This window comes from Bubalus bubalis, chromosome 6 (assembly GCF_019923935.1).
Source record: "Bubalus bubalis isolate 160015118507 breed Murrah chromosome 6, NDDB_SH_1, whole genome shotgun sequence".
NCBI lineage: Eukaryota > Metazoa > Chordata > Mammalia > Artiodactyla > Bovidae > Bubalus > Bubalus bubalis.
In genome coordinates this window covers 28,655,232-28,666,815 of record NC_059162.1, presented here as the reverse complement: position 1 = coordinate 28,666,815, position 11,584 = coordinate 28,655,232, and the positions used below count along the sequence as shown (strand labels likewise).

At 37.8% G+C, this 11,584-nt stretch overlaps 1 long non-coding RNA gene across 1 annotated transcript; it reads left to right on the top strand.

The window, feature by feature from the left end:
* Positions 1–4,441: 4,441 nt before the first annotated feature.
* Positions 4,442–6,954, top strand: LOC123465928. Its single transcript, XR_006641248.1, has 3 exons — positions 4,442–5,310; positions 6,119–6,216; positions 6,350–6,954. It is a non-coding gene; the product is annotated as an uncharacterized LOC123465928 (long non-coding RNA).
* Positions 6,955–11,584: the final 4,630 nt, after the last annotated feature.

Genomic DNA, 11,584 nt, shown 5'->3' with positions numbered 1-11,584 from the left:
CATCTCATCCTCTGTCGTCCCCTTCTCCTCCTGCCCCCAATCCCTCCCAGCATCAGAGTCTTTTCCAATGAGTCAGCTCTTAGCATGAAGTGGCCAAAGTATTGGAAGTGGTCAAACAGGAGATGGCAAGAGTGAGTGTCGACATTTTAGGAATCAGCGAACTTAAATGGACTGGAAAGGGTGAATTTAACTTAGATGACCATTATATCTACTACTGAGGCCAGGAATCCCTTAAAAGAAATGGAGTAGCCATCATAGTCAACAAAAGAGTCTGTAATGCAGTACTTGGATGCAATCTCAAAAACGACAGAATGACCTCTGTTCATTTCCAAGGCAAACCATTCAATATCACAGTAATCCAAGTCTATGCCCCAACCAGTAACGCTGAAGAAGCTGAAGTTGAACGGTTCTATGAAGACCTATGGGACCTTTTAGAACTAACACGCCCAAAAGATGTCCTTTTCATTATAGGGGACTGGAATACAAAAGTAGGAAGTCAAGAAACATCTGGAGTAACAGGCAAATTTGGCCTTGGAATACGGAATGAAGCAGGGCAAAGACTAATAGAGTTTTGCCAAGAAAATGCACTGGTCATAGCAAACACCCTCTTCCAACAACGCAAGAGAAGACTCTACACATGGACATCACCAGATGGTCAACACCAAAATCAGATTGATTCTATTCTTTGCAGCCAAAGATGGAGAAGCTCTATACAGTCAACAAAAACAAGACTAGGAGCTGACTGTGGCTCAGATCATGAGCTCCTTATTGCCAAATTCAGACTTAAATTGAAGAAAGTAGGGAAAACCACTAGACCATTCAGATATGACCTAAATCAAATCCCTTATGATTATACAGTGAAAGTGGAAATAGATTTAAGGGACTAGATCTGATAGATAGAGTGCCTGATGAACTATGGACGGAGGTTCGTGACTTTGTACAGGAGACAGGGATCAAGACCATCCCCATGGAAAAGAAATGCAAAAAAGCAAAATGGCTGTCTGGGGAGGCCTTACAAATAGCTGTGAGTGAAAAGCAAAGGAGAAAAGGAAAGATATAAGCATCTGAATGCAGAGTTCCAAAGAATAGCAAGAAGAGATAAGAAAGCCTTCCTCAGCGATCAATGGAAAGAAATAGAGGAAAACAACAGAATGGGAAAGACTAGAGATCTCTTCAAGAAAATTAGAGATACCAAGGGAACATTTCATGCAAAGATGGGCTCGATAAAGGACAGAAATGGTATGGACCTAACAGAAGCAGAAGATATTAAGAAGAGATGGCAAGAATACACAGAAGAACTGTACAAAAAAGATCTTCATGACCCAGATAATCACGATGGTGTGATCACTGACCTAGAGCCAGACATCCTGGAATGTGAAGTCAAGTGGGCCTTAGAAAGCATCACTACGAACAAAGCTAGTGGAGGTGATGGAATTCCAGTTGAGCTATTCCAAATCCTGAAAGATGATGCTGTGAAAGTGTTGCACTCAATATGCCAGCAAATTTGGAAAACTGAGCGGTGGCCACAGGACTGGAAAAGGTCAGTTTTCATTCCAATCTCAAAGAAAGCCAATGCCAAAGAATGCTCAAACTACCACACAATTGCACTCATCTCACACGCTAGTAAAGTAATGCTCAAAATTCTCCAAGCCAGGCTTTAGCAATATGTGAACCATGAACTTCCTGATGTTCAAGCTGGTTTTAGAAAAGGCAGAGGAACCCGAGATCAAATTGCCAACATCTGCTGGATCATGGAAAAAGCAAGAGAGTTTGAGAAAAACATCTATTTCTGCTTTATTGACTATGCCAAAGCCTTTGACTGTGTGGATCACAATAAACTGTGGAAAATTCTGAAAGAGATGGGAATACCAGACCACCTGATCTGCCTTTTGAGAAATCTGTATGCAGGTCAGGAAGCAACAGTTAGAACTGGACATGGAACAACAGACTGGTTCCAAATAGGAAAAGGAGTACGTCAAGGCTGTATATTATCACCCTGCTTATTTAACTTATATGCAGAGTACATCATGAGAAATGCTGGGCTGGAAGAAGCACAAGCTGGAATCAAGATTGCCGGGAGAAATATCAATCACCTCAGATATGCAGATGACACCACCCTTATGGCAGAAAGTGAAGAGGAACTCAAAAGCCTCTTGATGAAAGTGAAAGTGGAGAGTGAAAAAGTTGGCTTAAAGCTCAACATTCAGAAAACGAAGATTATGGCATCTGGTCCCATCACTTCATAGGAAATAGATGGGGAAACAGTGGAAACGATGTCAGACTTTATTTTTTGGGGCTCCAAAATCACTGCAGATGGTGACTGCAGCCATGAAATTAAAAGACGCTTACTCCTTGGAAGGAAAGTTATGACCAACCTAGATAGCATATTCAAAAGCAGAGACATTACTTTGCCAACAAAGGTTCGTCTAGTCAAGGCTATGGTTTTTCCTATGGTCATGTATGGATGTGAGAGTTGGACTGTGAAGAAGGCTGAGCACTGAAGAATTGATGCTTTTGAACTGTGGTGTTGGAGAAGACTCTTGAGAGTCCCTTGGACTGCAAGGAGATCCAACCAGTCCATTCTGAAGGAGATCAGCCCTGGAATTTCTTTGGAGGGAATGATGCTGAGGCTGAAACTCCAGTACTTTGGCCACCTCATGCGGAGAGTTGACTCATTGGAAAAGACTCTGATGCTGGGAGGGATTGGGGGCAGGAGGAGAAGGGGACGACAGAGGATGAGATGGCTGGATGGCATCACTGACTCGATGGACATGAGTCTGAGTGAACTCCGGGAGTTGGTGATGGACAGGGAGGCCTGCCGTGCTGCGATTCATGGGGTCGTGAAGAGTCGGACACGACTGAGCGACTGAACTGAACTGAATTAACAATTAAATATAAACTTCAAATATTTATGTGACAGAAAGTTTCCATGTTCCTAGGTGAATCTGATGTTAGAATTCAAAAATGTCTTCTAAAAAGTTCTGAATGTTAACTATTACATTTTCTCATGTGGCTGGTATAATTCTTGAAATAGGAGGAAATTTCAATTAAATGACTTCTAAGATTCTATCTAAGTCTAATTTTTAGGAATGCTTTTCTTGAAAACAAATAGGAGATCGGCAAGTGAAGATTATCACTGACAATGGCATTTTCAAAGAGTAAAATAGTCTTTGATGAAGTTTTGAAGCATTCTATATTTTTTATTCACAAATGCAATATTGGCACAAAACCTAGAAATGATTAGATCAATACTGCACTGGCAACCCACTCCAGTACTCTTGCCTGGAGAATCCCAGGGACGGGGGAGCCTGGTGGGCTGCCATCTATGGGGTCGCACAGAGTCGGACACGACTGAAACGACTTAGCAGCAGCAGCAGTAGCAGCAGTAAACGTCTTCTGCTGCTGCTGCTGCTGCTGCTGCTAAGTCGCTTCAGTCGTGTCCGACTCTGTGCGACCCCATAGATGGCAGCCCACCAGGCTCCCCGTCCCTGGGATTCTCCAGGCAAGAGTACTGGAGTGGGTTGCCGTTTCCTTCTCCAATGCATGAAAGTGAAGAGTGAAAGTGAAATCGCTCAGTTGTGCCCGACTCTTAGCCACCCCATGGACTGCAGCCTACCAGGCTCCTCCGTCCATGGGATTTAACAGGCGAGAGTACTGGAGTGGGGTGCCATTGCCTTCTCCGAGTAAACGTCTTAGTTCAAGATAAAGTCTTATTGTTGGAATCTTACACTCACTTCCTGTAAAGAATAGCCAAACAAAGACCAAGGGAAAAGAGGTACTAGCTTTATGAATAGAAGAATAGCTGGGCCAGTATTTGCTTCATCTTAAAATGCAGGGCCTTGTTATTAAAACTGGGACTTCTCTGGTGGCTCAGTGGGAAGGAATCCGCCTTCTAATGCAGGATATGTGGGTTCTCTTGGGTAGGGACGACTCCTGGAGAAAGAAACGGCAGCCCACTTCAGTGTTCTTGCCTGAAAAATCCCAAAGACAGAGGAGTGTGGTGGACTACAAGTCCACGAAGATTGAAGAACAACAGCTGTTAAAGCTAAACTGAAGAATGAGGCACAGTTCTGGAAACCTAAGCTGGGCTTTCTAGTCCCTTTGCTGAATCTAAGTCATGAAACTCCCACTCTCAACTGTGTCTGCAGAAAGAATATGGCAGGCTACTAAGAGGGATATTGACTAGTCTTATCAACTTTACTGCTAAGGCAATGGCAACCCACTCCAGTATTCTTGCCTGGAAAATCCCATGGATAGAGGAGCCTGGTAGGCTGCAGTCCATGGGGTTGCAAAGAGTCGAAGAGTTGGACACGACTGGAGCAACTTCACTTTCACTTTTCACTTTCATGCATTGGAGAAGGAAATGGCAACCCACTCCAGTGTTCTTGCTTGGAGAATCCCAGGGATGGCGGAGCCTGGTGGGTTGCCGTCTATGGGGTCTCACAGAGTCGGACACGACTGAAATGACTTAGCAGCTTAGCAGCAACAGCAGGGATTATTACATAGGAATGGGAAATAAAAGAGGAAGTGGAAAGAGATTGCTATGCATTATTTAGGAAAATGTAGAATCTCCACCCAGTCCTTCACACACACACACACACACACACACACACACACACACAAAACTCCTCATTCAACATTCTTGGACTAGATAAGTTAGCAGCATTATCTCATCTGGAGAAGTGCTAAAAAAGTAAAGAAGGGTAAGTTTGGAAGAGTATCTCTTCTTTTTTGAGTTGAGGTAGCAATGCGAGGAGAGGAAAAGAGAGGCTTTTCTTATAGTTTTATTTTACGTGAGCATACATTCCTTCTAGGCAACCTTGAGTGATGTGTCACAGAATCATGATATTCTCTAAGATACAGTTTTTAAAATGCTTTTATATGATATAACCATAAAAAATAGGGAATTGGTTTAATGTGTTTGGGTTATTTAGCTTAATTTCCAGATAGATTATTGACAGGAATAAACATGGACTAAAATATATCAAACAGGAGATGATTAAAACAATTATCCTGATAAATGTATATTAAACTAAACTTTTCTATTGAGGGGAAAAACATTTTATTGAAACAATTTAGTTAACTTAATTACTTTATGATAAAGATTAAAAACAAGTAACTAAAAAATACCTTATAGTAAAATTTTTAAAACTCTTGTTTTGTTACTAGGGTTTTTTTCCATGTAACATCAGCAGGAATGCAGTATACAGTTGCAAGAATGGTGGTCATCGTGAAATGGACATATACATGCAGACAAAATGTCAAGAGTGCAGACTAAAAAGTGTAAGGCAGTAAGAATGTAAGGAGAATGTAAGTACCATTGTGTACTTTCTTTTTTTTTTTGAGAAGGGTTTTAGTTTTTATTACCTTACTGGGAACTTATACTCTTCAAGTTATTTTGAGCATATTTGAACATAATATATTTGTCTAGATTTAAGCGGGGGATCCCTGGTTTGGGAAGATCCCCTGGAGAAGGGAAAGGCTACCCATTCCAGTATTTTGGCCTGGAGAATTCCATGGACTGTATAGTTCATGGGGTTGCAAAGAGTCTGATACGACTGAGCAACTTTCACTTTCAAGCTATTTCTCTAGCAACTGCTAAATTAGAACAACCAGTTACCAATCTTGGTAATTATTTATATAAACTCTGTTCTATACTCTATTTGTCTAACTTTGGCAGTAATCATATTTTCTTCCTAATTGGAAACCCTTGAGTTTTTATTTTAGTTAACCTCAAGTTATATAATTCATCTAGAAAAAGCAGAATTTTAAATTAATAGTTTCTCTTCAATTGACATTCTGTTGCTTCCAAGGTATCATGAGGAAATTTCTCTAACATAAAAAGGCCTAAATTTATAATTTTGAGATGTAAAATTAATTTTAATTTATGTCTAGGATGACTGTAGTTTTAAGTAGACAAGTTGTTGTGGAAACAAAAGAAGTAATGCAAACAGTAAGTTTAACTGCTGTTCTATAGGCTTACCAAAAAATAAAGGTTCTTTTTGAAAAGACTGGTTTGTGATCACATGTGTTACAATGTAAGACAATTTTCATCAATCTTATGATGGTATTTGATGTACCTAAAACATTTCATCATGTGAATTTTGTAATATCACAGGTTTGCTCACAGAAATCCAATGCAAATCAAATGGACTTCGAAAGAACTTTAAGCAGAAGAATAGCTTCGGCTCTAACATCAAAACAGAAGAGAAAGGGGTAAACAACAAGCTTGTATCATACACCACTAGATCTGGAAAAGTGGCAAGACTCATAAAATGTCTTGTTTCTTTAATGATGATATCTTGTTTGATAAGTATGTGTTATAGTTTTCCCCCATATTTTCTTACAGATTCAGGAGGACATGGAACTAACTCAAGAGGAACATCAGCTCATTAACACATTGTGGCTGCTCATCAAAAATATACAATTCTTTTAGAAGCAACAGAAAGATTTGTATGTGTTCATTAATGGCAAGAAATAATTTGTAATTAATTATGTTAGAAAATAACAGCATAATCATAAAAGTTTAAAATTTAAAGTTATTTGAAAGAAAGAAATTATAAATTGTATTTCTTTTTTTGTTGGTTAGCTGCAGGGATATGGAAATCCTGAACTGATCTTTCTGCAACTCTCATAGATAGTCTTACATATACAGAGCTTAGTGGATTTCACCAAGGGACTTCCAGGTATCACACTGCCTTTGGAAAAAATTAAAGTAATTTAATATGTAATTTTTTAAAAGTTCCTTGTTTTAAAGGAAGGTGACATTTTAAGAAGACAAAACCTTCTAGTTCTCTACCAAAACTGCCTCTAAATTCAAAAACATATTGACTTTGTTTGCTTTAATCAATCAGGCGGATGAAAATATAAATATTTAAAAATATTATTCAAGTGACTTCAAAGACTTAGAGTTAAGACAAACTGTGATTGGTTGTATGTTTTATTTTATTTTTGGAAATAAACTGTTTTGGTTTTTAGATAAACAAAATTCCTTGTACCATACCAAAAAAAAAAAAAAAAAAATCAAGCAACTGTCGGCCAAAATGTAGCTATCTATTTACATATACAGATAACTCTCTGCAAAAATAAATTCTTCAAGGCTAAACCAACTATGTTTAGTTTGTGTATGCCATTGGAACTTATTATCTGGTTCTGATGAAAGTGCACTAAAATATTAAATGTGGAATCATGATTATTCTAAGGGGACAGTTAGGATTCATATCATAAATAATATAAAAATGTTAAATTCTATACTTGAAAATTACCTTTTCATTATCTATTTCAAACAATTATGTGATCTTTTCATTAAGGATTTGAAAATCTGACCAACGAGGATCAGACTGCATTACAGAAGGGATCAAACACTGAAGTGATATTCCTTCATGTGGCCCAGATTTACAGTCAAAAAGAATGTTTTTCATCAACTTCTGAAAATAAAAAGGGCCAACTAACTCAATCTTAATAGTTATTATTAAATTTAGCAACAAATTGTTTAACATTGAACTATTTTTTATTATATTTTAATTTTACTAGTTAATATACAAACAAGTATGTCAATAATAGCTGTTTGTAGTTTACCAATTCTTTGTTTTAGCTTTTGTCCTTTTTAAAGAAAGTCATTTTTTTATAGCATCACAGAAAACACATTTTGAAGGGTCTTCTATATAGTTTTTATATAAAGTATGAACTATTATTCTAGATTCATGTTTCAGTAATAGAAATTATAAAGCTATTATTTGTTGGGAATGTTTCCTGTATAACAGATATTAGAGTTATTGAAATTACTATCTGCATAAAGATTTTTAAAAAGCAGACTTTATATTTTCCCCTTAACTATGTACTATGAGGGGCTTCCCTTGTGGCTCAGTTGGTAAAGAATCTGCCTGTAGTGCAGGAGCCTTGGTTCGAACCCTGGGTTGGGAAGATCACCTGGAGAAGGAAATGGCAACCCACTCCAGTATCCTTGCCTGGAAAATCTCATGGACACAGGAGTCTGATGGGCTGCAGTCCATGGGGTCTCAAAGAGTCGGGCATGACTGAGCAACTAATACTTACTTGCTGCTGCTAAGTCACTTCAGTCGTGTCCGACTCTGTGTGACCCCATAGATGGCAGCTCAACAGGCTCCCCCGTCCCTGGGATTCTCCAGGCAAGAATACTGGAGTGGGTTGCCATTTCCTTCTCCAAAGCTTGAAAGTGAAAAGTGAAAGTGAAGTCGCTCAGTTGTGTCTGACTCATAGCAACCCCATGGACTGCAGCCCACCAGGCTCCTCCATCCATGGGATTTTCCAGGCAGGAGTACTGGAGTGGGGTGCCACTTACTTAGGTACAAAGAGTCAGGCACAACTGAGCGACTAACACTTACTTACTTAGATACTGCGACTAACACTTACTTACTTAGATACTATGAAGCTATTATATAATTTAGATCATTCAATGAATTATCACAATCAGAGTGGTAATAGAAATGCTATTTATCCCATGGAAACATTTTGCAATGAAGACTGTTCTTCTATTTGCTTACTGGTAATATCACATGTAATACAAATATTGTTTTGGATGTAAAAAGTTGGTCAGACCAAAAAATTGGTCAGAAAGTTGATTTCATTTTCTTCTTATACAGCTTTGAGAAAATGTGATAATGGCAATATGAGTCAGCACTATGTTTTGACGAAAATACATTTGATATTAATCTTTTTAGGTATTGCTGAAGAATTTATTATCACACCATATTGCTTCTGTAGAATAATGAGTGAGCTTAATATTGCTAATACTGAATATGCTCTGCTTGCAGCCACAACAGTGCTTTTTTTCAGGTAAAAATACATTTGGCAATAGAGTTTGGATTAAGTTTGGCAATGAAATCATGAAATTTGTGGTTATTATATTATTCATTGATTCCAAATGTACCAGTTTTAATCAACATTGACTTCTCTATAAGAGCATTCCTTTCAGCTTACAAACATGCTGTAATTTCTTGCATCTTAATAAAATGCCTTTTTGACTTTGAATCCCCTTTGAGCTATTCTCCTATTTCTGTTTTACATTATAGTCAAATTTAAAAAAATTAAGAACTGTTTATATATCTGCCTCCATGTCTGTCTTCTCATTCACTTCTGAAACTAATACAGGTAGATTTTGTCCCCTCCACCATAACTTGTCAAAATCTTCAGTAATTTGACATTGTGAATTCCAGTGATCAGTTCTTAAGTCCTGATCTTCCTTAATCCATCAGCTACTTTTGACACAGCAGATCGCTTTCTCTTTCTTAGAACAGTTATCTTCAATTGATCACTCCCTCCTTCTTGGCATGATTTTTTTCCACTTAATTTCCAGGACATTATAGTCTCTTGGTTTTCTCCTCAGTAGCTGCTCTTTCTGTCTTCTTTGTTAATTCCCCATCATCTTCCACACTGATAATTGTTAAAAATGTTCCAACACTTAGTTCTCTTCTATACCCACTTCCTTAGAAACTACATCCCGTCTCATGGTTTAAAATACCATCTAGGGGCTGACATCTCCCAAACTATATGCCAACTTGGACTGCTACCCTAAGCTCCATTACATAGCCTACTCAAGATTTCAATTTTGATGTTTAGAAGGGATATAAAATTTAACCCCCCCATGTGAACTCTTGATTGTTCCCCTGATCCTTCTGTATTCTTCCTTCATCTCTTCTAAATGGCATCTCAATTCTTTAAGTTGTAGAAGTCAAAATTCTTGAAGTCATCCTTCACTTCTTTTTTACTCTTATATCCATATTAAATATGCAACAAATCTTGTTGATTCTAGCTTCAAAATAGATCTAGAACTCAACCACTTCTTACTGTCTCTGCCATCCTAATAAAACTACTAACTCACTTTCCTATTTCTGCCCTTGCCTCCTTAGGATCTATTCTTTATACAGTAGTCACAGTGATTCTTTGACAACATAAGCCCTATCATGTCATTCTTCTGCACATAATCCTTTAATGGATTTCTCTTTCATACAATTTACAGCCAAAGTTCTTTCTGATATTGCTTGCAACTATTCCTTTTGCTAACATCACCACAACCACATTACTTTTGATGCATATGTTCCCTGAAAATTTTAAGTAGGCTCCTTCCACAAGTTCTACTGTACTTGACAAATTTTCTGCTTGAAAACTCCTTTCTAGAGAGCTTCATGGCTCCCTCCTTCACCATCCTGGATCTCTGCTAAGTGCCATATTAAATCTGATTACCCTTTAAAAAATAGCTGTTGTGCCTCTACCCTAAATTCTTATTCCCTACTCTTAATTTTTGTCATATATTTTTATTTTTAAAATGTGTATATGTCTCTATTCTCCCCTACTCCTCCTAGACCCAAAATACAAGCTCAATAAGGGCAGGAAACTTGGTCTATGCTCACTGCTGTATCTCCAGCACAATGACTAGATGAATGAATGCTGTCTAATCATTAAGAAATACGCTCAGTCATGTCCAACTCTTTGCGACCCCATGGACTGTAGCCTACCAAGCTTCTCAGTCCATGGGATTTTCTAGGCAAGAGTACTGGAGTGGGTTGCCATTTCCTTCTCCAGGGGATCTTCCCGACCCAGGGATCCAACATTGTAGGGAGACCCGGGTCTCCCACATTGTAGGCAGATGCTTTACCCTCTGAGCCACCAGGGAAGCCCCTCATAGAGTATTATGAAGCTCAAATAAGACATTGCATAGAAGGAGGTTACCTAGCATAAAATCTGGCATATATGAAAGGTTCAGTGTGTATTTTCTATTTTTATTATTTTAAACTGTATTGTCTTAAATTAATTAATTATCTTCTGCCATTTTCCAGTATTCATTACGATATATATGATGATGTTTTTCAGATTGCCCATGCCTTAAAAATAAGCAACATGTAGAAAATTTACAGGAACCAGTTTTACAAATTTTGTACAAATATTCAAAAATTTATCATCCAGAAGATCTACAGCATTTTGCTCATCTCATAGGGAGGCTCACTAAACTGAGAACACTGAGCCACAACCACTCAAACATACTTAGGATTTGGAAGACAAAGGACCTCAAATTGACTACTCTCGAGAAATGGAATTTGTATTCATGCTGCTGAAATTTTATAACGTTGTGGTTTGTCTTACACTTCTTAAATCTAGATTGTTTACTTTATCATCATAGGATGATTGATTTGAAAAACATGAACAGAATTGCTGTCACCAATATATTGCTATAAAATGGACATTGTCAAGGGCTCATCAAATTCTGTGGAACATAGGACCACCACTAGAGGGACATCTAGGATTCTTTTCAAGATTCGTGCCCAAGGAAGCAATGGTTACTGTGCCTGTATGTTCCCTTCCAAAGGGAGTAGTACTAAATACAGTTCTTACCTGAAGAAACTCTTCTTTTCATTTAGCAGAAAATCGAATGAAAATATATAGATTGCTTATAGATATAAAAAAGACTATCTAGTGGAAATAGTTGTAATCAGAATAAAAGCAGTTTGTGAACTTAAGGCTAGGTTGATGGCTAAACATCTTAAACCTATTACTGTTATAGCATTTTACAAATTATTAAAGAGGAACAAAGCTTTGTCCAACTCTTACT